The sequence below is a fragment of the Gracilinanus agilis genome, chromosome 2 (assembly GCF_016433145.1).
Source record: "Gracilinanus agilis isolate LMUSP501 chromosome 2, AgileGrace, whole genome shotgun sequence".
NCBI lineage: Eukaryota > Metazoa > Chordata > Mammalia > Didelphimorphia > Didelphidae > Gracilinanus > Gracilinanus agilis.
The window spans coordinates 74,409,197-74,432,973 of record NC_058131.1 but is presented as its reverse complement, the minus strand read 5'-3'; positions in this window follow the sequence as shown (position 1 = coordinate 74,432,973).

The window sequence follows — 23,777 nt, the reverse complement described above, 5'->3', positions numbered from 1 at the left end:
GGTTGAAAATTTTTAGAACAGAGGCAGTTAAGTGGCTCAGTGGTTTGAGAGGCAGGCCTAGAGACAGGAGTTTCTGGGTTCAAATTTCGCTTCAGATACTTCCTAACTGTCTGACCCTGGACAAGTCACTTAAACCCATTACTTAGCCCCTTTTGCTCTTTGGCCTTGGAACCAGTATACAGTATTGATTCCAAAATGGAAGATAAAGGATTAGAAAAAAAGTCAGAAAAAATTATTGAAAATTGTACCAGCATGAAATCTTGAGAAAAAAATGGACAAAAATCTCCCATTTTGATGACATTTATCTTTCTCTAAGAATTATAAATTTTCTAATGAATTGAAATGCCATTCTAGAATTGTCACTCACACTTTATGGAAGCACTTGCAAACTTTGACAAATATTTAATCTGTATACTCCAAACCTTTATAGTCCATATTATGCATATCACCAAGAAAGGGAAAGGTCAGCATTTACTGCTCCTCAATGCGGTTCTGAGTATTAGTTCTTTGCAAATTTTTCTTGTCCTCTGATTCTTTGGACCTGGATTGTTTGCTATAAAAATTGCTTTTCCTTCTTCATCATTGTTTTCTGTTACTTCTGGCTCAAGATCTTCCCAATCCATGCTCTTTAACCATCCGTTGTTCCACATCATTTATTTTCCAGATCCTACCCAGGCTTTGTGCTTCCATTGCTCTATCACTATAGTATGTCATAAGTTTCTGCAGTTGCCATCTGCTTCCTGATGCTCATGTGAGTATCACTAACATGCAAAATCATGCTGCTCTGTTATAATGACATCACATTGTCATCATATTTCTAGTTCTTCTGTCAGTTAATCCTGTAGTCCTACTTAGTGACATACATACAGAAAATCCAGACAGCCTTTAAGAGCAACGTTTTTATCACTCATCACCATTTTCAACTTATGCAAGATCCCAAATCTTCTGTCCTAAATAAGTTAGCATTATAAAATTCCCATGGAATTCCATTCACTTTTTTGTTACTTTAGGGTAAAGAGCAATATGCTTACTATCAAATATACAACACTTTCCACTGAGTTTTATTTTTGATGGTAATTAAAAACAAGTATTTTGTCATTCTCTCCATTCACAAAATTATAGATTTATAGCTTGAAAGTATTTTGGAGGTCATCAAATCCCTGTTTCCCTCCATTCATAGGATCATAGATGTAGGACGTAAATATATCTTGGAGGCCATCAAATCAAAAACTCTCATTTTATAGATAAAGAAACTAAAATAGAGAGATTAAGCAATTTGCCCATGGTCACACAGCTAGTAAATGTTTAAGAGGGGGGATTTATTTGAACTAAAATATTACTAATTCTTAAGCCCAATGTTCTATCATACTGTCTCTCCTTTACTATTGCTGCATGATAGGACTATTTTTCCAATCTGGCAGCTCACTTGTATTTCATTATTATCTCCAAAATCTCAGTTTCCAGCATGATCAAATCAACTCTGCAACTCACAGCTATTCAGCACCCCCTGCTCTGTGGGCATCTTTACCCATCTGTTTGGCATCAGAGAGGTCCTCTCACAATCTCTATTTGAGATCCTCTTGGCAGATTCTTCATTATTTCCCTTCTATCTACAAAACTTCATTATACTCTAGGCACCCTCCAGCACCTCCTCTTACCTACTTCCTACTCATTCCTCACCCTCAGTTTCTTTGTATGTACTGTCTTCTTTCTTTAGATTGTAATTTTATCCTTGAATTTAGGGACAACTTTTTGCCCTTATTCATATATTCAATGCTTATTACAATTTCTGGCACATATTAGATGCTTAATGTTCATTGACTGAGTGACATTCCTTATCACTACAAATTTATTTTACAGTTATTTTGTTCATACTAATCTATGTACCTTTTATATGTACCCAATAAAATGTAAATTCTTTAAGGAAAGGGAATATATTATTTTTGTGATTGATTTCCCAGCAATTCACATAGCACCTGGCATACAATAGGCACTCGATAATGCTTGTGGATAATAGATTGAATTCTATTCATTTTTTCTGACTCCTGCAAACCTTCATTCCTCACCAGGCTTCATTATCCTCAACTTCAAATTTGAAGTTCCATGAAGGGATTTATGAGGCTCAAAGGAAATGATAGCTGTAAAGAGTTTTTTTTTAACTAGTAGTAGTAGTAGCAGCAGTAGTAGTGGTAGTAGTAGTAGTAGCAACAGCAGCAGCAGCAGCAGCAGCAGCAGCAGCAGCAGCAGCAGCAGCAGCAGCAGCAGTAGCAGTAGCAGTATAGTAGTGATAGGGTCCAAGACATGCTTAGAGAAAATTAAAAAAAAGAAACTATAAATATTTGTTGAGATTAGGAGATAGAAAGTGTTAAGCCTGGGTAACCATTACCAGTAATATTAACACAATAACAAAAATCTCAGGTCACTATTATAAGAAAACTGACAAACCACAAAATATGATTTATAAATTTGATGTAATATTACCATGACTTATACCTCATGTAAATATTGATGGTTGGTATTACATATTTTCAATGCCTTGGAGATACAAAAAGTACAACAGGAAATCTTCCAGCTTGTTGATGAATCCTTTGTGCAATGTTTATGGCATAATATTTTTTTTTGCTTTTTTTATTCTATTTTTCAATCATGTCTGTTTCTTCATGACCCCATCTGGGATTAGTTTGTCAGAGATATTGGAGTGTTTTGCCATTTCCTTCTCCCAGTCTTTATCTTACTTATAAGATAAGGAAACTGAGACAAACAGGGTTACATGACTTACCCTAGATCACACAGCCAGTAAATGTCTAAAACAAGATTTTTTAATGTTGAAGATGTATCTTCCTGATTTCAGACTCAGCAATCCATCTACTGTAAAACTTAGCAGAAAAAAATTCTCAACACAATTAAAAACTATATAGATGGTGGGATTCTTTGCAGTTTCAGATATATACACATAGAGAGCTTGTTGAACTATATTCTCTGTAAAGGAGGCAGTATTGCCTAGAGAATTACCCAAGTTCTATCCAGTTCTGGACCATGAAACTCTCACTGTGATGCTTCCCACCTTTCCACCAAAATACAGGGCACATATAGCACCCTCTGGAGTTCAAGCAGCCTGTGGATGACTGATCAATAAAGTTATCTCTAAAAGTCAGAATCCAGGAATGGAAATGCAGTGTCATATCAGAGGAACTGAATCATCAGAGGTCCACTTGACCAGGGGAATAGAGCTAAATTACAAATTTATGATATAATTGGGGGATGGATGAGAGATTTAGGGGGAGATGGTCCACCAAGTGAGCTAGCCATCACCGTAGTCTATGGACTATAATGTCTGCCTTTAGCTTTGACCAGTGGAGTCATCATTAGAGCTATTTATTCCAACCCAATAATGCAAATTATTCATTATCTATTCAGTCAGTCATTTACTCAGCAGCAGCTGGAGTGTGTTTACTCTCATATTGTCTGGCCCTGTCTCAGCCACTTGGGCACCGTCAGTCTCAGTCATTACATTTGGACAAAGAAAAGAGGCTAACCTGCATGGACTTGGGTCTCTTTCATTTCTAACTTTGTGTGATCCTGTGACAAAATTCTACATATAAAATGAGAAGCCACTAAAGGCTTTCTTTAGAATAGCATGCAATCTCGAAAAGAAATATGAGATTCATTTTTTAAGAATAATGACTCTGCCCAAGAAATAAGGGTCACCTGGATTTATATTATCTCCTCCACACCAAATAGGTCATGCAAATTGAAAGTTGATTGTATAGCTCCGCCTCACTGATTCACTATATATTTTCAAATGTAATCTGAAAACCCGACTCTTCTCTGTGGCTTTTACTTCTTAATTTCTCTTGACCTCAAATATGGAAGTTGGGGATTTATTTTTAAAGAAAAGTAACTAAAGTGCTATCTTGGCCCTTTGTATGTGGTTCTATGAAATGCCTTAACTACCAAAAACAGAGATGAGTAGCAGGCATTTTTAGAGTGGTTAAAAACTATAAGAACCTTGGCAATTGGAAGGGGATGTATTTCTCATATAAGAAAAAAACAATCTGGAGTAGGTGAAGAAAGTAGGGGACTTTAGCCTGGAAAAGGGAAGCCTATTTTGGAGACCTGATAAATGTCTATAAGTACTTGAAGTGCCATCACATATTGAAGTTTTGTCTTTTTCAGTTGTATCCAACTCTTTGTGACACCTTTTGGGATTTTATTGGTAGAGACACAGGAATTATTTTCCATTGCCTTCTCCAGTTCATTTTATAGTGACTTGCCCAGGATCAGATAGCTAGTTAGAATCTAAGGCCAGATTTAAGCTCAGGAAGATGAGTCTTTCTGGTTCCAAAATATGATATGTTTGGATTGACCACAGAATCATAGAATTCGAAAATTAAAAGAGTTATCATTTGTTATCAAGTTCAACCCATACACCAAGGAATTCCACTTAACTTACCTAACAAATGATCTAAACTCTAAAAGAATGCCACGTACAGATAAAATCTGTTCCCTTTAATATATAACAATTTTTTCGAATGCTTGAGTATAGTTATCATGGCTCTTAATGTTTCTTTTTTCTTTTTCTCTGCTAAATATGCTCACATTTTTCAATCATGCCTTATATCAAAAAAATCAAGGCTCTTTGCCATTCTGGATGGCTTTCTTTGAATCCTCTACCTTGTCTACTTTTTCCCTGTACCATCATGACCAGAACTGGCATATTTGAACTATAGTCTTATAGGAATAAAGAACAGGACCTAGAAGCAATGGATAGAAGTTGTAGAGAGACAGATCTGAAGACTCTATAATAAAACTTTAGAGGATAGAATTGTCCTAAAGTAGAATAGGCTATTTCTGGAGGTAATTAATTTTCCTTCCCTGGGGGACTTTAAATGAAAGCTGGATAACTATAAGAGGGATTTTGTAGCTAAGATTCTTGCTCATGTTCAGACCATAATAGTTAACCTCTGAGGTCTCCTTCAAATTTAGTATTTGCTAATTTTATGATTTGATGAAACTACATTCAAGAAGGGTGAATGCTTAGCCATTCTGTGCAGTACATTATAATTATCAAATGACACTATTATTCTTTTAATATTTGCAATGGTAGAACATGGAATATTAGTCTTTTCCTACTCAGCTCTAGAAAAAAAATGTTAGGGCCTGAAATTGTGAATATCAATGATGCATGTGACAGGATTGAGAAATCAGTCTTCTACAACTAATCTTGTTGGAACTCTAAATCAAAAGTAGTTAATTGTTTGGAAAATCAAAGCAACAATTTCTCTGGACTCCGATATGTCATAAAGCTTAGAAAGCAAAAGGCATATTATACACAAAAACTACAACAGGTATAGAGGTATCGAGTATATAGGTGCTAATGTAGTATATTAAAGTTTCTAGATATTCTTATTCATTTCCTCCCACAATGTTTCCAATAATACTTATTTCTTCAGTAGATTTTTCTATATAAATATTTCCTCTTTACTTGGGGAAGCTGAAACAAAAGAATCTATGAATCACTTTTCTGATCTTCAAGCCACCCAGGGACATATAACAACCTGGCAAAAATACCATAGTGTAAAAATCACTAATAACTAAGAAAATTTAAATATCTAGAGGAAGGATGTCACATTATTACATAGTTATTGTATCCAAAATTTATAGGAGGAAATGAAGAAGAATGAAATAGGATAAAAAGCTATCAATGGGCTCTAAGTATGCATAAAAATGTCAGTCAAAATATTGAAGCATAAAAATATCAAATATATTTAAATAGATTATCTTTTTATAGAGATTTTCATTAAATATTTATTTCTACTTTCTTGAATATTATTTTTTTCTTCTGCATTATAATCAGAAAGGTATTATCATATAATTCAGTCCTTAAGATATCTAATTGCATAGCATTTAAACAGGAAGCCTAAAATGCAAATTATGAGAAGTAAAGTGTCTCCTTCAAGTTTTTCCTAAATAAAGATGATTTCTTACAGGGTGACATTTAAATCCTAGACATGAAGGATAGAACTGACTGATGAATTCTCTAGTTCAAAAAATTAGTAAGAAAAAGTTTTTGACAAAATACCATACAGTGACCATCCTTATTTTAAAAAATAGAAAAATAGAAATAACGGTATAATAATAATAATAATTTATCTAAAAACCAAGAGAAATCATTATCATTATTGGTAATAAGCTTTAATCTTTCCCAATATGATTGGGGAGAAGCAAAGATACTCAATAATATTACAGAAATGCTAACTATAGCTATAAGACAAGTAAAAGAAACTGAATAAATAAAACAAGGCAATGAACACATGAAATTATTATCTTTTTGTAGATGTTATGATTTCCTTCAATAACACTAGAGAATTAGCTAAAAAAGAAGAAAAAGAAAATTATTCAAGAACTTTAACAAAGTTTCAATATATTAAACTGACCCACATAAGACATCAGTATTTCTATATACAAACTACAAAGAACAACAGCAAAAGACAGAAAAAGAAATTCCATTTAAAGTTACTGTAGACAATAAATATAAAATACTTGGTAGTCTACCTGCCAAGAAAAGTCTAAGGCCTTATATGAACACACCAAAATACATTTCACACAAATAAAGACAGATCTAAACAATGGGGGACATATTAATTTGTTGTGGTCACAAAGAATCAAATATGACTGAAAATAATTGAATTATCAACACAAGGCAGAGCTAATATAACGAAAAGACAGTTACACCTGTTAATTTTCTTATTCAGTGCCTTATCAATTAATCTTCCAAAGAATTATTTTATAGGACTGAAAAAATGATAAAATTCATCTAAAATAACAGATGATCAAGAATATGAAGGGAAATGAATATAAATATATATACATATATATACATATATATGTATATGTATATGACATAAGATGACCTAGCAGTCATTGAGTTTAAATTATATTTACAAAGCTATACTCATCAAAACAATTTGTTAAGTTGGAGCCAAGATGGTGGAGTTAGGAAAGCTCAAACCTCTCAGAGAAATCTCTCTAACCAACCAAAAAGAACATTTCAAAATGAATATTAATATTGAATTGGGACAAGCCACAAGGGTACAGATTGAGGTAATTTTCCTGAAGAAGACAACTTTAAATGTAGACAAAAAGAGTCTCTTTTACTTGAATGAGAGGAGGACACAGCCTGTAGCAAGGACACATAATAAAGCATTTGTTCAAGCCAATAGGAAGCACACACACTTTCCCCCATTGCTCAAGGTTCTGAACCCAGGCCTGAACCAACATCACAATATATAGACCCTGTCTAAGCCAACAGCAGAGTACCCCAAGCCTCCTCTTTGAAGTTCCAAGACATAGTGTAAGGCCATCCATAATACCCTTTGCAGCTCTAAGACCAGGAGGAGTCCCACAGCCCCGACAAAGACTGTTTTTGAGACCCCAAGATCCCAAGAACAATGAAACTCCACTTGCTCCCATCCAGTATAAATCCAGAGCCCTTACCCTGAACTCCAGGACTAGGTTCCTCATAATGCTTTGGGCTCAACAAGCCATTCAGCAGGTTGTGGGGAGACTGAATCATCAGTGGAAGGTGCCTTTCAGAGCTCCTAGCTCACAGGCCATCATATCACTGGGAGGAGTTGAAACTTGTAGAAATTCAGAACTAGAACTGAGGATAGCAGCAAAGAAAAACTGAAGATTAAGAGATTGTCCTCTCTATCCAGAGAACAAAGCCCACTTTTAAGATAAGAATAAAAATCAAGAGAAAAGCTAAGCAACTAAAGGAAAAATTTTAAAACAACAATCACTTTCAGAGATCTTGACACCAATAAGTTCTGGCAAGCACATAAAGTACCTAGGAAACATCAAATACTATAACAATTTCTTCTAGCCAAAATGCATAAAATACCAAATTTGATTAGTTCTCAATCTGTCAAGTAGCAAAGTTTGACTCTACAATGAAAGAGAGCATGAGGGAGGTGAGGGAAAATATATAAAATTTACCCTCATCAGAATTGGTTCAGAAAGGGAATAGCAATCATGCTCATTTGGTATAGAAACCTATCTTACCCTATAGAGAAGTAGGAGGGAAATAAAAATAGCAGGGGTAGTAATATGCAGAAGGATGAATTTTGGGAAGGCAATGGTTAATAGCAAAATACTTCTGAGAAGGAATAGAATGAAAGGAAAGAGAAAGACCAGGTTTAAAAGGGAATAATAAGATTGAGGATAATACACAATTAGTAATGACAAATGGGAATAGGAATGGTTCAAATTCACTCATGAAACAAAAGCAGAGAGCAGAATGGATTAAAAACCAGAATCCTGTGATAATTGGTTCATAAGAAACACACCTGGGACAGGGAGACACAAAGAAGAAAGGTTAAGAGGCTGGTGCACTATTTATGTTTCATCAGAACTTAATAAAGCAAGGATAGCAATCATGATCTAAGACAAATCTAAAACAAAACTAGATGTAATTGAAAGAGATAAGTAAGGAAATTATATCTAAATAAAATATACCATAGAAAATGAAGTAATAAAAATACTAAAAATATATACACCCAATTATAGTCTCAAAATTTTTAAAAGGGAAATTAAAAGAGCTCCATTATGAAATAGACAGCAAAACTATACTACTGAGGGATCTGAATTTTCCCCTCTAAGAACTAGACAAACCTAACCAAAAAATAAACAAGAAAAAAGTTAAGGAGGTAAATGAAATCTTGAAAAATTTTGATTGAATAGATCTCTGGAGAAAAAAATATGGGATAGAAAGGAATATACTTTTTTTAGCAGTACATGACATCTTCTCAAAAACTGACCATGTATCAAAGCACAAAAATTCAAAACCAATTGCAGAAAAGCAAAAATAATAAATGCACCCTTTTCAGATCATAATACAATATAATTATAATCAATAAGAGTCTATGAGATAAATTAAAATTATTTAGAAACTAAATATTCTAATTCTAAAAATGGGGTAGGTCAAAGAACAAATTATGAAAGTAATCAATAATTTCATGAAAAAGAATGAAAATGAGAAAATATATCAAATTTATGTGATGTAGACAAAGTAATCCTTAAGGGAAATGTTATATCTCTCAACCCCTATATCAATATAATAGAAAAAAAAGCAAAACAATAAATTGGTCTTGCAAATACTAAATGAAAAGAAAATAATTTAAAATCTCCTATTAAAAGATCAAAATGGAAATCCTAAAAATCAAAGGAGAAATTAATAAAATTGAAAATAAGAGAATCATTGAACTAATAAATAAGACTAAGAGTTTCTTTTTTGGAAAAAATACAAATGAAATAGAGAATTGATTTATTTAATATAATAAAGTAAAGAAGAAAATCAAATTAGAGCCTATCAAATTACCCTATACAAAACAAAAGGGTGAATTCACCACCAACTAAGAGGAAACTAAAATAATCATTAGAAGTTATTTTGCCCAATTATATGCCAACAAATCAGACAATCTAATGGAAATGGAGAATATTTATACAAAAAAAATTGTTCAGAAAAATAAAAGAGGAAATACAATACTGAAACAATTCTCTCAGAAAAAGAAAGTGAAAAGTCATCAATTAACACCATAAAAATATCAGTACCAAATGAACTCACAAGTGAATTCTATCAGACATTTAAAGAACAGTGAATCTATTATAAAAAGTATATGGCAAAATAGGTAAAGGAGGGAGTGCTACTAAATTTCTTTTATGACTCACATGTGGTGGTTAAAACTAAGCCAGGAAGAGCAAAAACAGAGAAATAAAATTATAGGTCAATTTCCTTAATGAATATAGAAAAAAAAAGTAAAATAGTAACAAGGAGGCATTGTAATAAAGTACAAGAATTTTTCACTATGACCAAGTGGTATTTATATTAGGAAATCAATGTTGGTTTAATATAAAGAAAACTATCAGCATAATTGACTCCATCAATAATAAAACTAACAAAAATCACAGTTATTTTAATAGATACAAAAAAAGACCTTTGATAAAATACCACTTCCTATTAAAAATACTAGAAAGCATGAGAATAAATAGGCCTTTCCTTAAATTGTTAAGTAGTATCTATCTAAAACCATCAGCAAGAGTCATTTGCAATGGGGATAAGTGAGAAGTTTCACAATAAGATCAGGTGTAAAGCATGGGTGTCTGTTATTTAATCATTTACATTATTATTTAAAATATAGATTTACTCAAATTTATTTAAATTTTAAAATATAGTTTTTAATATTTGAATTATTTATTTATTACTATTACTTAAAATTAAACTAGAAATGATAATTTTAGCAATAAGGGAAGAAAATGAAATTGAAAGAATTATAGCAGGGAATGAGGAAATGAAACTATCACTCTTTCCACATGATTTAATAGTATTCTTAGAAAATCCTGGAGAATCAACTAAAAAGCTAGTTGAAATAATCAATAACTTTAGTATAGTTTCAGGATACCCATTAAACTCATATAAATCATCAGCATTTCTATTTATTACCAACAAAGTCCAGTGGCAAGGGATAGAGATATTCCATGAAAAAAAAAAACTTTAGATAATATAAAATACTTGAGAATCTACCTGCCAAGACAAACACAGGAATCATAAGAAAAAATTACAAAACAATTGTCACATGAAGTTAGATCTAAACAATTGGAAACATTGCTCAAGTGTAAGCTAAGTTAATATAATTGAAATGACAATTCTACTTAAATTAACTTACTTATTCAGTGCCACACCAATAAAATGACCAAAAATTTCTCTATAAAACTAGAAAAAATAATCAGAAAATTAATCTTGAAGAACAAAATGTCAATAATATAAATATAAATAATGGGGAAAAAATGAAAGGAGGTGACCTAGAAATTCTAGATGTCTTAAATTATAGTATAAAGTAGTATCACCAAAAACAATGTGAAATTGGCTATGAAATAAATGGTGGATCAGTGGAATAGATTAGATACTCAATATGTGGGATTTAATGACCATAGCTATCTACTGTTTGATAAACCCAAAGATCTCAGTTTTTGGGAGAAGCTACTATTTGATAACAATTGCTGAGGAAAAAAGAAAACAGTGAAACAGAAAATAGGTATAGCCCAATATCTCACCCCCTAAACTAAAGAAAGGTCAAAATGGGTGTATGATTTAGACATAAAGGGTGATATCTTAAGCAAATTAGATGGGGTATAGAATAGTTTACCTGTCCAATCCATGGATAAAGAAATAATTTATGACTCACTAAGAGACAGACAACATTAAAAGATATAAAAAGAATGATTTTGACTAAATTAAATTTAAAAGTTTTTGTACAAACTAAAACAATGTAACCAAGATCAGAAGGGTAATATCAAACTGGGAAAACATTTTCACAGCAAATTTCTCTGATAAAAGCCTTATTTCTTCAATTTATAGAGAAATGAGTAAAATTTATGAGAATACAAGTCAATCACCAATTGAAAAATGGTCGAAGCAATTTTCAGTTGAAGAAATCAAATCTATTAGTAACCATATAAAAATGCCATAAATCATTCTTGATAAGAGAAATGCAAATAAAAACAACTCTGAGGTTCCATCTTACACCTCTCAGATTGGCCACTATGAAAATAAAGGAATATGATAAATCTTGGAGTGATGTGGCTAAATTGGGACACTAATACATTGTTGGTGGAGTTATGAACTGATCCAATTATTCTAGTGAACAATGTGGAACTGTGCCCTAAAAACTATATGAGTTTTCATAGCTTTGATCCAGCAATACTACTATTGGTCTTATCCCATAGAGTTTTTTTAAAGGAAATAACACACTTTAACAAAAATATTCATAGGAGCTCTTTTTGTGGTGGCTAATTGGAAATCAAGGGGATGCCCATTGGACCGCAATATTATTAAGAATAGCTAAGTCATTCACTAATGTTCTTCTTACAATATTACAGTTATTATGTACAGTGTTCTAATTCTGCTCATTTCACTTTGTATCAGATCATATAGGTGTTTTCTGGTTTTTCTTAAATCATAATGGTCAAAATAAGTTGTGGTATATTATTATAATGGAATACCATTGTGCTATAAAAAAATAGGAAGTATGGTCCAATAAAATCCTCAAAGACTCATAACAAAAAACACCATCCACCTTCAGAGAAAGAAGTGATGGAATCTGTATGTAAAGGAAGACATATTATATATCACTTTATTTTTTTCACTTTTGGTTGTTCAAATCCTCTTTCACAAAATGACTAATGGAAAGATTATTGTTCATTAATGTAAAATCTGTATCTGATTACTTGCTGCCTTAAGGAGAGGAGAGAGACTTAAGGAGCATGATAATTTGGCTCAATTTTTTAAAAATGATTAAAATTGTATAAATGGGGAAGAAATAATATATTATTTAAATAAATCATGAACAGGACAAATAAATCACGAGCATGTCAAATAAATAAATAAATTGTGAACAGGTCAGAAAAACTTAGGATGATTTACATAAATGAACGCAAACTGATCTGAGCAGAACCAGGAGAATTTTGTAAACTGCAACCAATATTGTAAGAATAATTAATTTAGCTAATCTATCAAGACATGGTCCTAGATAATTACAAAGCACTTAGGAAGAAAAATGCTATCCAGCTCCAAAAAGAGAACTGATTAACTCTGAATGCCAATTGAAGAAGCATCCTTTAACAAAATCTTTATTTTTATTTTTTCAGTCTGTGTTTTTCTTTTGTAAATTGGCCAGTATTGAAATATATTTTATATGGCTTCACACAGGTATAATATTATTAAGCTGCTTGTCTTCTCAAGGAGAAAAAAAGGGCAGCAAATAAGAGAGAATTTGGAACTCAAAATTTAAAAAGAAAATGCTAAAAATGTTTTTTTTTCATTTAAATGGGGATTTTTTCATGAAACTATATATGTGTATATGGATATACATATATATTTTAAAATCCTATGAAAATAGGATTCATTAATTTGACTCACTGTTAACCTTTGTAATATACTATGCTAGTAATACCCAGGACTGTTTTTAAAGTAATGTACGACTTTATTTGGATACTTGTTTTTAGCATATTATTAAAGTCCTCACTTAGAAGTATCCCTAGTGATCTCTCCAAATAGCTGTCTGTGTCCTCCATATGACTTTCCATTTCCAACTACAATAATTACAAGAAAATAAACCATTTTAAAGTATAATAGCACTAGTAAAAAATGTTTTCCCCACTTTTTGTTGTCTATACATTACTAGTTCTGAATGCCTAATTTATAACTGAAAAATAACTTCTCACCTTCCTTGTCAATCTGTATTTCCACAAGAGCACATTTTGATATCATTGATAATGAATGATAATCAATTCATTGACTTATAGGAAAAATGAACTACATAGGAATTTTGTTGTAGAAAAAAAAAACAAACATGAATATCATAGGCTGCTCTCCTGACTTGCTTGTGAATTGGATTTAAATGAGGCAGAATTGCATAAAACTGTCTGCCTTATTCTCTCTTCTAGTCATCAAAATCCAATGGCAAGACAAAAGGTAGGATTACTGACTGTGGTCCTGGATGCAGTGGATGACGTTGGCATCTTTGATGTCCAACCAAACCCTAAGCACAGCACAACATCTCCTCCAGCTGCCTTCATTGCCGTTGAAATGGATTGTTCTCATTCATCCATTCTGCCAGGGAAAGTCTTCACAAACTAAGGATAGACATCTCGCCAAGTCACAGAAGGATCTGACACCTCTTTGTTATCCTCAATCTGGTTTAGCCCCATTTGAGATGGTTTCACCACAGTGTGGCCATTGTGGATGCTAAAGCTTCTGGGAGCCACAGGTGAGAGCTTGGTGACTGGGGGATAACAAAGGTGAGTGGGCAGTTCTGAAAAGGGCTTGGCAAACCCTCATACCAAAACTGTTAGTCTTCTATGAACACCCCAAGAGGAAGAATAGAGTCAGGATATAGAATGGCTTACGCAAAACTGGAGATCAGGGTCATCAGATCAGAGAGTATTTGGGGGGGAGCTAGGTTTCACGATGCTGGGAAGGTATGAACAGACCAGCTTATCAAGGGCTTTGAAATTCAGGCAGAAGATTTTATATTTGAACTGAGTTTATTGATTGGGGATGCTGGTGGAAGGGGCAGGGATGACATGGTCAGACCTGTTCTTTAGGAATATTGATTTGAGACAGGAAGGTTAGCCAGAAGCCAATGGAAATAGTCTTGACCTGAATAGATAAGAGCCTGGAGCAGGATAATGGCAATGTCAGAGGAAAGAAGTGGGTGTAAACAAAGATTTTACAAAGGTAAAATCAAAAGCCCTTGGGAATAGATTGGATAAGGAGGGTGAGAGAGTGAAGAGTTTAGACACCTAGGTGGTAAACCTGGATACCTAGGAAGGTGTTAGTAGCCTCAGTTGTAATAGGGAAGTTCAGAAAAGGGGCATTTGAAGAAGAAACCATTGAATTAAGTTTGGGACATGAAACCTTTAACAAGCCTAAATGACATTCAGTGGATAATTGGAGATATATAATTGGGGGTGAGGATATCTATTATAGATATTAAAATAAAGATATCAATTTAATTCAAGGGAACTGATGAGTTCACCCAATTAAATAGTACATTAAGAGGAAGAGAAGAGTGCCTAAGACAGAGCCTTTCAAGGGTATCTGCCATTAGCAAGTTTCACCTAGATAAAGAAAAAGAAGCAACAAACAAATAGAGTTAATATCTATAATACTTTGGACGAGTCATAAGCAGGGGAAATATCATCCTCCTACGTTGATATAACTAATTTTTTTTGTTTGTTTTCTTTCTTTTCTTTTGTAAGTGGGGGGAAAGAACTGTGATTTTATTGCCTTAGCAATTGTTCATTACTTTAAAAAAATCTTCTATTTTAGAATCAATACTGTGCATTGGTTCCAAGACAGAAGAATGGAAATAGCTAGATAATGGGGATTCAGTGACTTGCTTAGGGTCACATAGCTAGGAAGTGTTTGAGGACAGATTTGAAACCAGGACCTCTCATCTCTAGGCCTGATTCTCAATCCGCTGAACCACCTACCTACCTTCTGTTCATTATTTTAAAAAAATCTGTCCCATAACCCCTGTGGCTCCATAACAACTAATTATTTGCTGAGACCTATTATTTGCTTTCTCCACCTAAAGTAATGTCCAAAAATGGTAGTTTCTGTACTAAAGCAAATAAGTTCCTCCTTTGACATTTATAGCCAAATTGTTGCTGAGGCCACTATAAGGTTAAGGGACTTGCCCAGTATATATCTAGAATAGCACTTAAATATGTTCTTCCTGACTCCAAGAGCCTGGCTCTTTATCCTCTCTAATATGATTCCTCTAGAAGACCTTATAGTGACTCAACTCTACCCATAGTTTCTGACACTTTCTACTAGTTATGTCCTCTGAGGCTAAATGTTATACAGTCTAAGGTCTTCATAGCAGGATGGAAGGAAACACGTTGCTGATTGTCCTGGCATCTGTGTGAAGATGAAAGAAAAATTCTGAGAAAGGCACCAAATCCTAGGGTCAGAGCGAAGACACCAAGGGGCTATTGCGTATCCATGGAAGGCCTGAAATGGCCCTAGAAATTAACAGTTTAAGGTATCCTAGAATAAAGAAGTTTACTTCAGAAACTGATTGGTTTAATCTAGCAAAATTTTTCTAAACCCCCTTTATAGAAGATCATTTGCACCAATGACAGAAGGCTGCTTTCAGCATAACTTGGTAAAATGACTTTAAGATAAAGTTAATCTCTTTTCTTTTCTATCTAGAGCTGTAGGAACTATCTTTTAAATGATGAGCTTTTTTTCCCCTTCCCCCATTATTCATTTCATAGTCTTACCTTCAGTCAGTAAAGCCTAGGCAACCAATAGCAGTGTCTTTTCTGGATTTTTTGAGGAGTGTGTAGGCTTTGGCATAACCAGGTTATTATATTACCTTATTGAAGCAGCTTTTTTGTAGAAAAAACATTGAATTGGTAATTTAGAAATTTGGATTTTAGCCCTAATTCTGACAGTCTGTATTGGTGACCTTGCCAAAATCAATTTCTCTCAGGGCCTCTGGTCCCTTATTTGTAGGACAAGAGAAGAGGCTTAGACTCTATAGTCTATTAAATGTTTACATTTGAAATAAAATTATGCAATAACCCAGGACAATTCAGAGGAACTTGTGAGAAAGAATGCTGTCTACATCCAGAGAAAGAACTGTGGAAATGGAAATGCATTAGACAAATATGTAATTGATCACATAATGTGATAGGGATATGTTTGGGGTTTTGATGTTAAAGAATCACACTACTGCAGATATGAATAACACAGAAATAGGTTTTGAAATTCCTGGCTACACGATAATTTCTCTATGTACTATACCAATTGAACATTACATCAATATTTCTACTAAATCAAAGAACTCATATTTTACTTGCACTTCAGTTTTGGAAATGTCTTTGCATGTATTATCTCATTTGATCAAATTTTCAGGGGGAAGGGAGAGTAAGGCAATTGTCACTGTGGAGGTGGAAACAGTAATACAATGAAAGAAAGAGAAGGACTTTGAGAATCAGATATGAGAGAAGAGTCCATCACAGATTTAGGACACTGTGATTTAGGAGTATTAATATGAGATAGAGCTCCAGATAAGAATGAAGAATAGAGAATGAGAATGGGGCACTAGGAAACTGAGATAGTTCAGTTACTTGTCCAGGATCACATAGCTAAATAGTGTGTATAAACTGATTTGAAATCAGATCTTTCTAACTCCTGGTCCAATACTCTATCCACTCTATCACTTAGCTGTCTTAGCTAGAATGAGTAATCTATAATATAAATCAAGTAGCAACAGCTTTTAATTAGGGTAGATAAACAAAATATTTAAGAAGGAAAAATTCCCTTCTTTCTCAACAGAGCCTACACTATATTATAGATTTTTTCTGCTGCTTGTTAGAAAGAGAAGAGTATGACTCTATAGACTTCTAGAGATGCTTCCCAAAGGAAGTATTTCTCATAGTTTTATTTCATAGGAAATAGCTGTCCCTTATTACTATTCGGTTTTACCTCTGAAATTACCATTCCTTTTTTCCTCATAAGCTTTTTACTTCTCCACTAAGGAATTGCTTCCATATGCTTCTTGGATGATTTTCTGATGAGCAGCTGCCATTGTCATCCTCTACCAGGGTAGTGGTGTGCTGGATCCTGCTCAAACCAGCTCACAATGTCCAAACATTAAAATTTAAATGGAAGTTTTCATGCCTAAGTACTAAGTGCTGCAAGTCAGGATTTGATTTCATTTCTTGATTTGTTGATTTCAAGACCTAAGAAAATGATAAAGAAATATTAATAATACAGGTTACATTTAAGTCTTTCATTTTTACATTTTTTCTCCAAAGAGCTGATAGTTAAACATTTACCAGAATAAACTTGACTAGCATTCTACCTTCTTTAAAAGGAGTTTTATTTGTAATTTTATCAGCATGCCAAGACTCATTCAAGGCTGAACCTTTGTTCAACAGTCTCACAACCATACTCGACTGACATATAAAATAATCCTCTAACTCAAAATATTATTATTCTACCTCATTTCCCTACTTCCTCCAGAGAGGGAATTCTTAGGATCTCTCCATATTTAGTTTAGTGAAATTGAAATTGCTATTAAGTTTTGATAAGCTTAAAGGAGTCACTTAGTAATATTTGAGGACCTGGGACAGAGAGGCTGACCTTTGCATAACATCCCTGCAACTCAGATGAAGGTCCCTGGCCCCTACAAATAATAGCTCACTCATTTGACATTTTCCAGTATATGAAGCCTGTTTATCACAGTGACACTCTGAGATAGGTAGGGCAAATATTTTATACTCATTTTATAGATGAGGATAAAAAGGCTTAAAGAGGGTAAATGATTTATACATGCTCTCATAATTAGGAAGTGGCCAATCTATGATTTGAACTCAAGTTTTCTGGCTTTAACAGTGAGTATACATACATAAACACACACACACACATATATATATATATATATACATATATATGTACATACATATATACATACATACATACATACATAGGTATATTTTTTAATGCCATGCTGTTTCAAGGAATCTCCCTAATTTAAAGTTTGGACAAAAATCTTTAAAACTCTCTTAGAGAGTTCATTTACCTGATGTGTTAAATTTAAAAATTAATCCAATGCCCTCAGAATCTATTTTCTATTTTACAAAATGCTTTATTGATTTCCCAATGTCTAAAGAAAGCTTTCTACATGATTCATTGATCAAAAAGAAGTTTTGTGAGATCATTAACTCAGCTTTTAGAGACATTCATTATTCATAAGCTCCCTCTTCATCCCCTTTTCTCCATATTTCCATATAAAATCCTCAAAACATGGAAGATTCACTCTAATATTTGGTTTCTGTAGAAGAGACTAAAGCATCTCTCCAATTTCTAAAACTGTATGTTACAAAATGAAATAGCTCCAATGCCAGAATTTTATTTGATGTTCATGAGATAGTTGCTATTATCAGCTACAGTACAGATACAATTAGGATTTTAAACTGTAAACTGCTAGAGAAAAACATTTTTCTCAGAAAAATATTGAACCTTTCACAAAATCCTTTTTTGGTTTGGTGAATCTTATGTTAAAATAATCATTATAAAAAATTAAGCCTCAGAATATCATATCATAGAAGATTATTCTCTTCCTTACTTACCCTGGCCCAAATCTGGATAAATGTATAATCATATGTGTACAATTTTATTTGACTTATGATTAAAAATGCCTCAAATATCAGATTCCCCTGTTAGGCAAGCCAGAAGTTAGATTTTACTACTGTCTCCTCAAATAACTTCATTCCTCCTTATCAAGAGACATATTGATTAATTTGATAAGTACAAGAAAGAATAGATGAAGTATAGTAAATTTTCTAGTAAATCCAGAAATTCAACCAGAGCCCTTATTACAAAGCTACACGGATACCGTGGATGGGATATTCAGATTGAATATGCTGTGAGTTCCAATGCTGCCACTGACATTTGTCAATTATTTAAGAGAAAATCATTTAAGCAATCTGGAATTTGATTTGATTAATGGTAAAAATGGAAGAAAATCTATAGTACCAATCTCATAGGAATGGCAAAAATCCATCATTAGATAATTCATTCAAATCGCATTGCAGATATTCAAGGGCTATATAAATGTCAGCTACTATAATGGTTCTCATTTTTCTCAACTGATATGTGTTAGAATTCAAATAGAATTGTTCCTGGGACAACTTTCAACCCCAGTATTGTTCTTTTATGTTTAATGATTATTGCAAAGGTGGAAATATGATTGCTTTGTTTTAATTGAATATAAATATTTTGTTGTAAATTCATCTTCTTAAGGTTCATTTAAAGCATTGCAAAACTTCCAAACTCAGATAAAAATGGAGGCTGCTAAACTGTACTTGAGGATTTCTGTGGATCATATAATGAATTAGAAAGCTATGTATCAACATTACCAAGTTAGAAAGTTATGTACCATCATTACCTATGTTCTATGGTATTACTGAATTTTTATTTCATTAAGTATTTCTCAATTGAATCTAAATCTGATTCAGTCATAATTGGAAGTGTTGCATGTTTGATACCTCTGACTTACAGTCTTTGGGATGAATTTAATATAAGAAAGGAGACTGGTAGTAATATTTGTTTCATCTTGTTCCCATCTTAGTTTCTGTACCTCTTAGATGAAGGAGTCAGGCTTCCTTTCCAACTCTAAATCTGTGATCTTAGTGATCTCTTCTGTCATGTGTTAATACATTGGGATACTTCTATTATGCAGCTGTGAATATTCAACATAGCATGGGCAATTAAAATGTGTTTCTTACTATAAAAAAATTGTTTATACCACTAAAAACATGTTGCCACACATAACCAAGAAGCTCAATCTTCAATAAAAAAGCCTAAAAATACTTCTCCATTTTCATTAACTATCATCCTATCTCTCTCCTCTCATTGTCAGTTAAAGTTCTTAAAAAATAAATATGTAACCTGAACTCCAATCTCATCCCTAAATTGAAACGTCTCTCTAAAAAGTCACCAATTGTCTCTTAATAGCCAATCTAATAACCTTTACTCAATATTTCTCCCCCATCACTTTTCTGTAGGCTTTGACAGTGTTGACAACTTCCTTCTCCTAGATACTACCTCTTATTTGGATTTTCACGATTCTTTTTTCTCTCAATTCTCTTCTTATCTGATTATTCACTTTTACTCAGGCTCCTTTGCTTGTATATTCATATACGTCATGACAATGCTATTGGATATTCTCTAAATCTGTATCTAGGGGACACTTTTATTTTCTCTCTAGATTCTTGCTCTTAGCACCTCATCAGACCCTATAAACTCAAAAATCATCTCTCTTCACATAATCCCCTGAGTTATATTAAGAACCCTTAATCTCAGTCCTGAGATCTAGTTCTATAGCCATCAACAGTCTACTTGACATTTTAAACCAGATATCCCTATAAACATCTCAAACTCAACATATTCACTACTCATGATCTTTCTTTCTAAAACCACATCTTTTGATCTTCCTTTTTATGGTAAAGGACAAACACTGCCATCCTTTCAGTTACCCAGATTCACAACTTCAAGGTCATCCTCTTTCTCTATTGGAAATGTTATCATTTGCCTCAGCAATTCTGAAGGACAATTTTATACTCCATCAACCTATATATCCAGTCTAAATAGTGTTGAATCATAGTTCAGGACCTTTATCACCTCTGGTCTGAAGTTTTTCAATATCTCAGTCTGAGATCTCTCTCCATTCCATTTTATTGTCCACAATTTCCATTTTAAAGCATGTCTGTCCATTTTAGACCTGACACAAAACCTGGTGGCCCTGTATTACCTCTAGAATCAAATTTAAAATCTTCTGTTTGGCAATTAATGTTCTACATAAATTGGTTCCCTTCTACTATCTTTGTCTTATTATATTCTTCCAGTTGCTTCCAGCACCACCATACTGACCTAATTAATGCTTCTCACAAACGATATTTCTATCCCTTACCAAGGGTTTCCCTTATGCCTTGAATGTTCCTTCTGCCCATTTCTACATCTCATATTCCTTTAACCCCCCCCCTTTTTTCAGACCCTAATCTTTCCTCTTAGAGTCAATACTATGTATTGGTCCCAAGGCAGAAGAGCAGTAAGGACTGGGCAATGGTGGTTAAGTAACTTGTCCAATGTCACACATCTATGGGCTTCTTTTCATTATTTTTTTTAAAAATAAACTTAAATAAGTTACCTAGGATTACAAAGAATCTAACATAATGAAATTATATAATGCAGAGAAAATATGAAAAAAGCCAACAAGCACTTTCATGGAATGCAGGCTAAGAACCAAGGAAGAAGAACTTGAGATGAAATCATCTGAAAGAAAAATTATTTTTTTTGAAAGATGTGAGAGTTTTCTTCCATGTTCTTAGTGGGTATCATATAGCAATGACATTTAGACTTTTTCCTACTTTACCTCAGAAGATAAGACTGAAAGTTTTTAGAAGAAGTGGTAGGGAGGTATATATAAAGAAACACATTCTAACAATTAAAGAATCCCCAAGAAGGAATTGATTCATTTGGGAAATCCTTTATACTTCCTATACTCAGAATTTTTTAAGTATAGACTTTATATCCACTTATTGCTATTTTTGTAGTAAGATTTTTTTATTCAAGGTTGGACTAGATGATCTCCAAGGAGTCTTCCATCTGTGAGATTCCATTATTCTCAATATATGCCATATTTTGCAGACCTTCATTGAGATCCAAAAATTACCAGGGTAATGCACAGATAGTAAATCCATTACCTACCTACAACATTTTTTTAATTTATCAGTAAACATTCTCAAGGTTATAATCACTTACTTTTAAAACAGAATCTATTGTTCATAACATGCTACTGCCTAAATGTACCCTGAATGCCCCTCACTTTAAGGAGTCAATTATGTACCCTCAGAGGACAAGCCTAGATACCCAGGGAAAGTATCAAAAGTTTAGCAGCCAACTGATAACTCACTTAGATATTTATTTATTTTTGTCATAAGGACTCATGAAACATCTACTTATGTCTGGAAAACCGTGATCCATAACACTAATAGGACTACCTACAATGCCATAATTGCTATTCTTTTCATGTATTAAAGAAGAAACTCTGCTTGACAGTATTAGCTTGAGGAAATTTAAATTAAGTACTCAATGTTCAGTGTCAAGTAATTTCTCAATGAAATAATGTATCTAAATCTCTTCATAAAGTTAAAATGCTGGATAAATGTGAACTATTATAACTAAGCTCAAGAACCCTTTTGACCAGCTTATATTTCCATATTATAAGCAAGGGAAATGTGTAAAAGAATCTTGCTAATTTTTTTCTACTACCTATATATTTGAAACTGGATTCATACTGAGAGAATCTGATATTTCAATGCATTTGTTAAGTAGGGATGGGGGAAAGTTGGAGAAACTATAAATGCAGTTATTTGTACAGACTAGACTGACTTGCTACCCAAACTTAGTCTTAAATTTCAATCTCACCAAGATTTTTTTAGGTACCTACAATGTTTAAGGTACTGTGCTGAGTGATAAAGAAAGAAAGACAGAGACAAAATAGCCCCAGTCCTCAAGGGGACCTCTCTATTTTTTTGGAAAAAAATAAAACACATATACAGAAAATGAAATAAAAGAAGTATATCAAGCAATACAAAAGAATTCCAAGAGAAAGAAAACACATCCTTCTGCACATATTATTAGATATCAGATCCTTTTTTTGACTGAGAAATGTTTAATCAGATCATCATGTATTTATAAAACTATGTAAATAACAATAGTATGAATACGGGGTTGCTAGAAACATGCAATTGTATCTTGAGAACATAGACTTATATTGTTATTATTAACAGATCATGAAGATAGCAAGGAGTAGTTATTAGTAATATATATTTTAATGAGATTAATTAGGTTTGAACTAATTTCCTCTCTTTTCTGTTGAGACTATGTGGAATTTTTGGCTATGGTTCATGAATGATTTCCTGGATCTTGATGGATAATTGCCATGACAGCTCCTTATCCTATTTTCCAGATAGATTTCCAAGTAGAACTTGGATCTCTGAAATCAATAATTTTCTAGGCTCCTTCAGGTATATGAGAGACTCTGGTCAGAAAGTCTTCATTGGTAAATCCCCAACACCCTCATTTCCTACCCCATCAATGTGGCCAGAAGTTCATGACCCGTACTCAGGAGTTATTACATGGAGTCCATGAATTTTTAAAAATATTGATAACTACATTTTAATGCAATTGATTTTCTTTGTATCATGTATTTTATGTACTTAAAAGGACCATTCTGAAAAGGAAATCTCAGGTTTCAGTAGACTGCTAAAGTGGATCATGAGGCACTAAAAAACAAAAACAAGAACCCCTCTTTTGAGAACAGACCTCAGAGGGCAATATCCTTTGTCCTTTCATAATGAGTTAATCAAATCATAGAGAGGTAAAACTCAACATTATATAATTATAAAGTAGCAGGATTTGATTTAAACCCATGTTCTCTAACTCCACAGTCAGTCATGTCTTTATTAGCTACTATTTATATAGCACTCCACTATATGTCAGGTATTGATTAATCTAAGCATTTCAAAGATCTTATCTCGTATAATCCTTATAATAACCTGGAAAGTAGAAGCTTTGATTATCCCTGTTTTGTAGTTGAGGAAAAGGAAGGTTAAATGTTTTCCTAAGGACACAT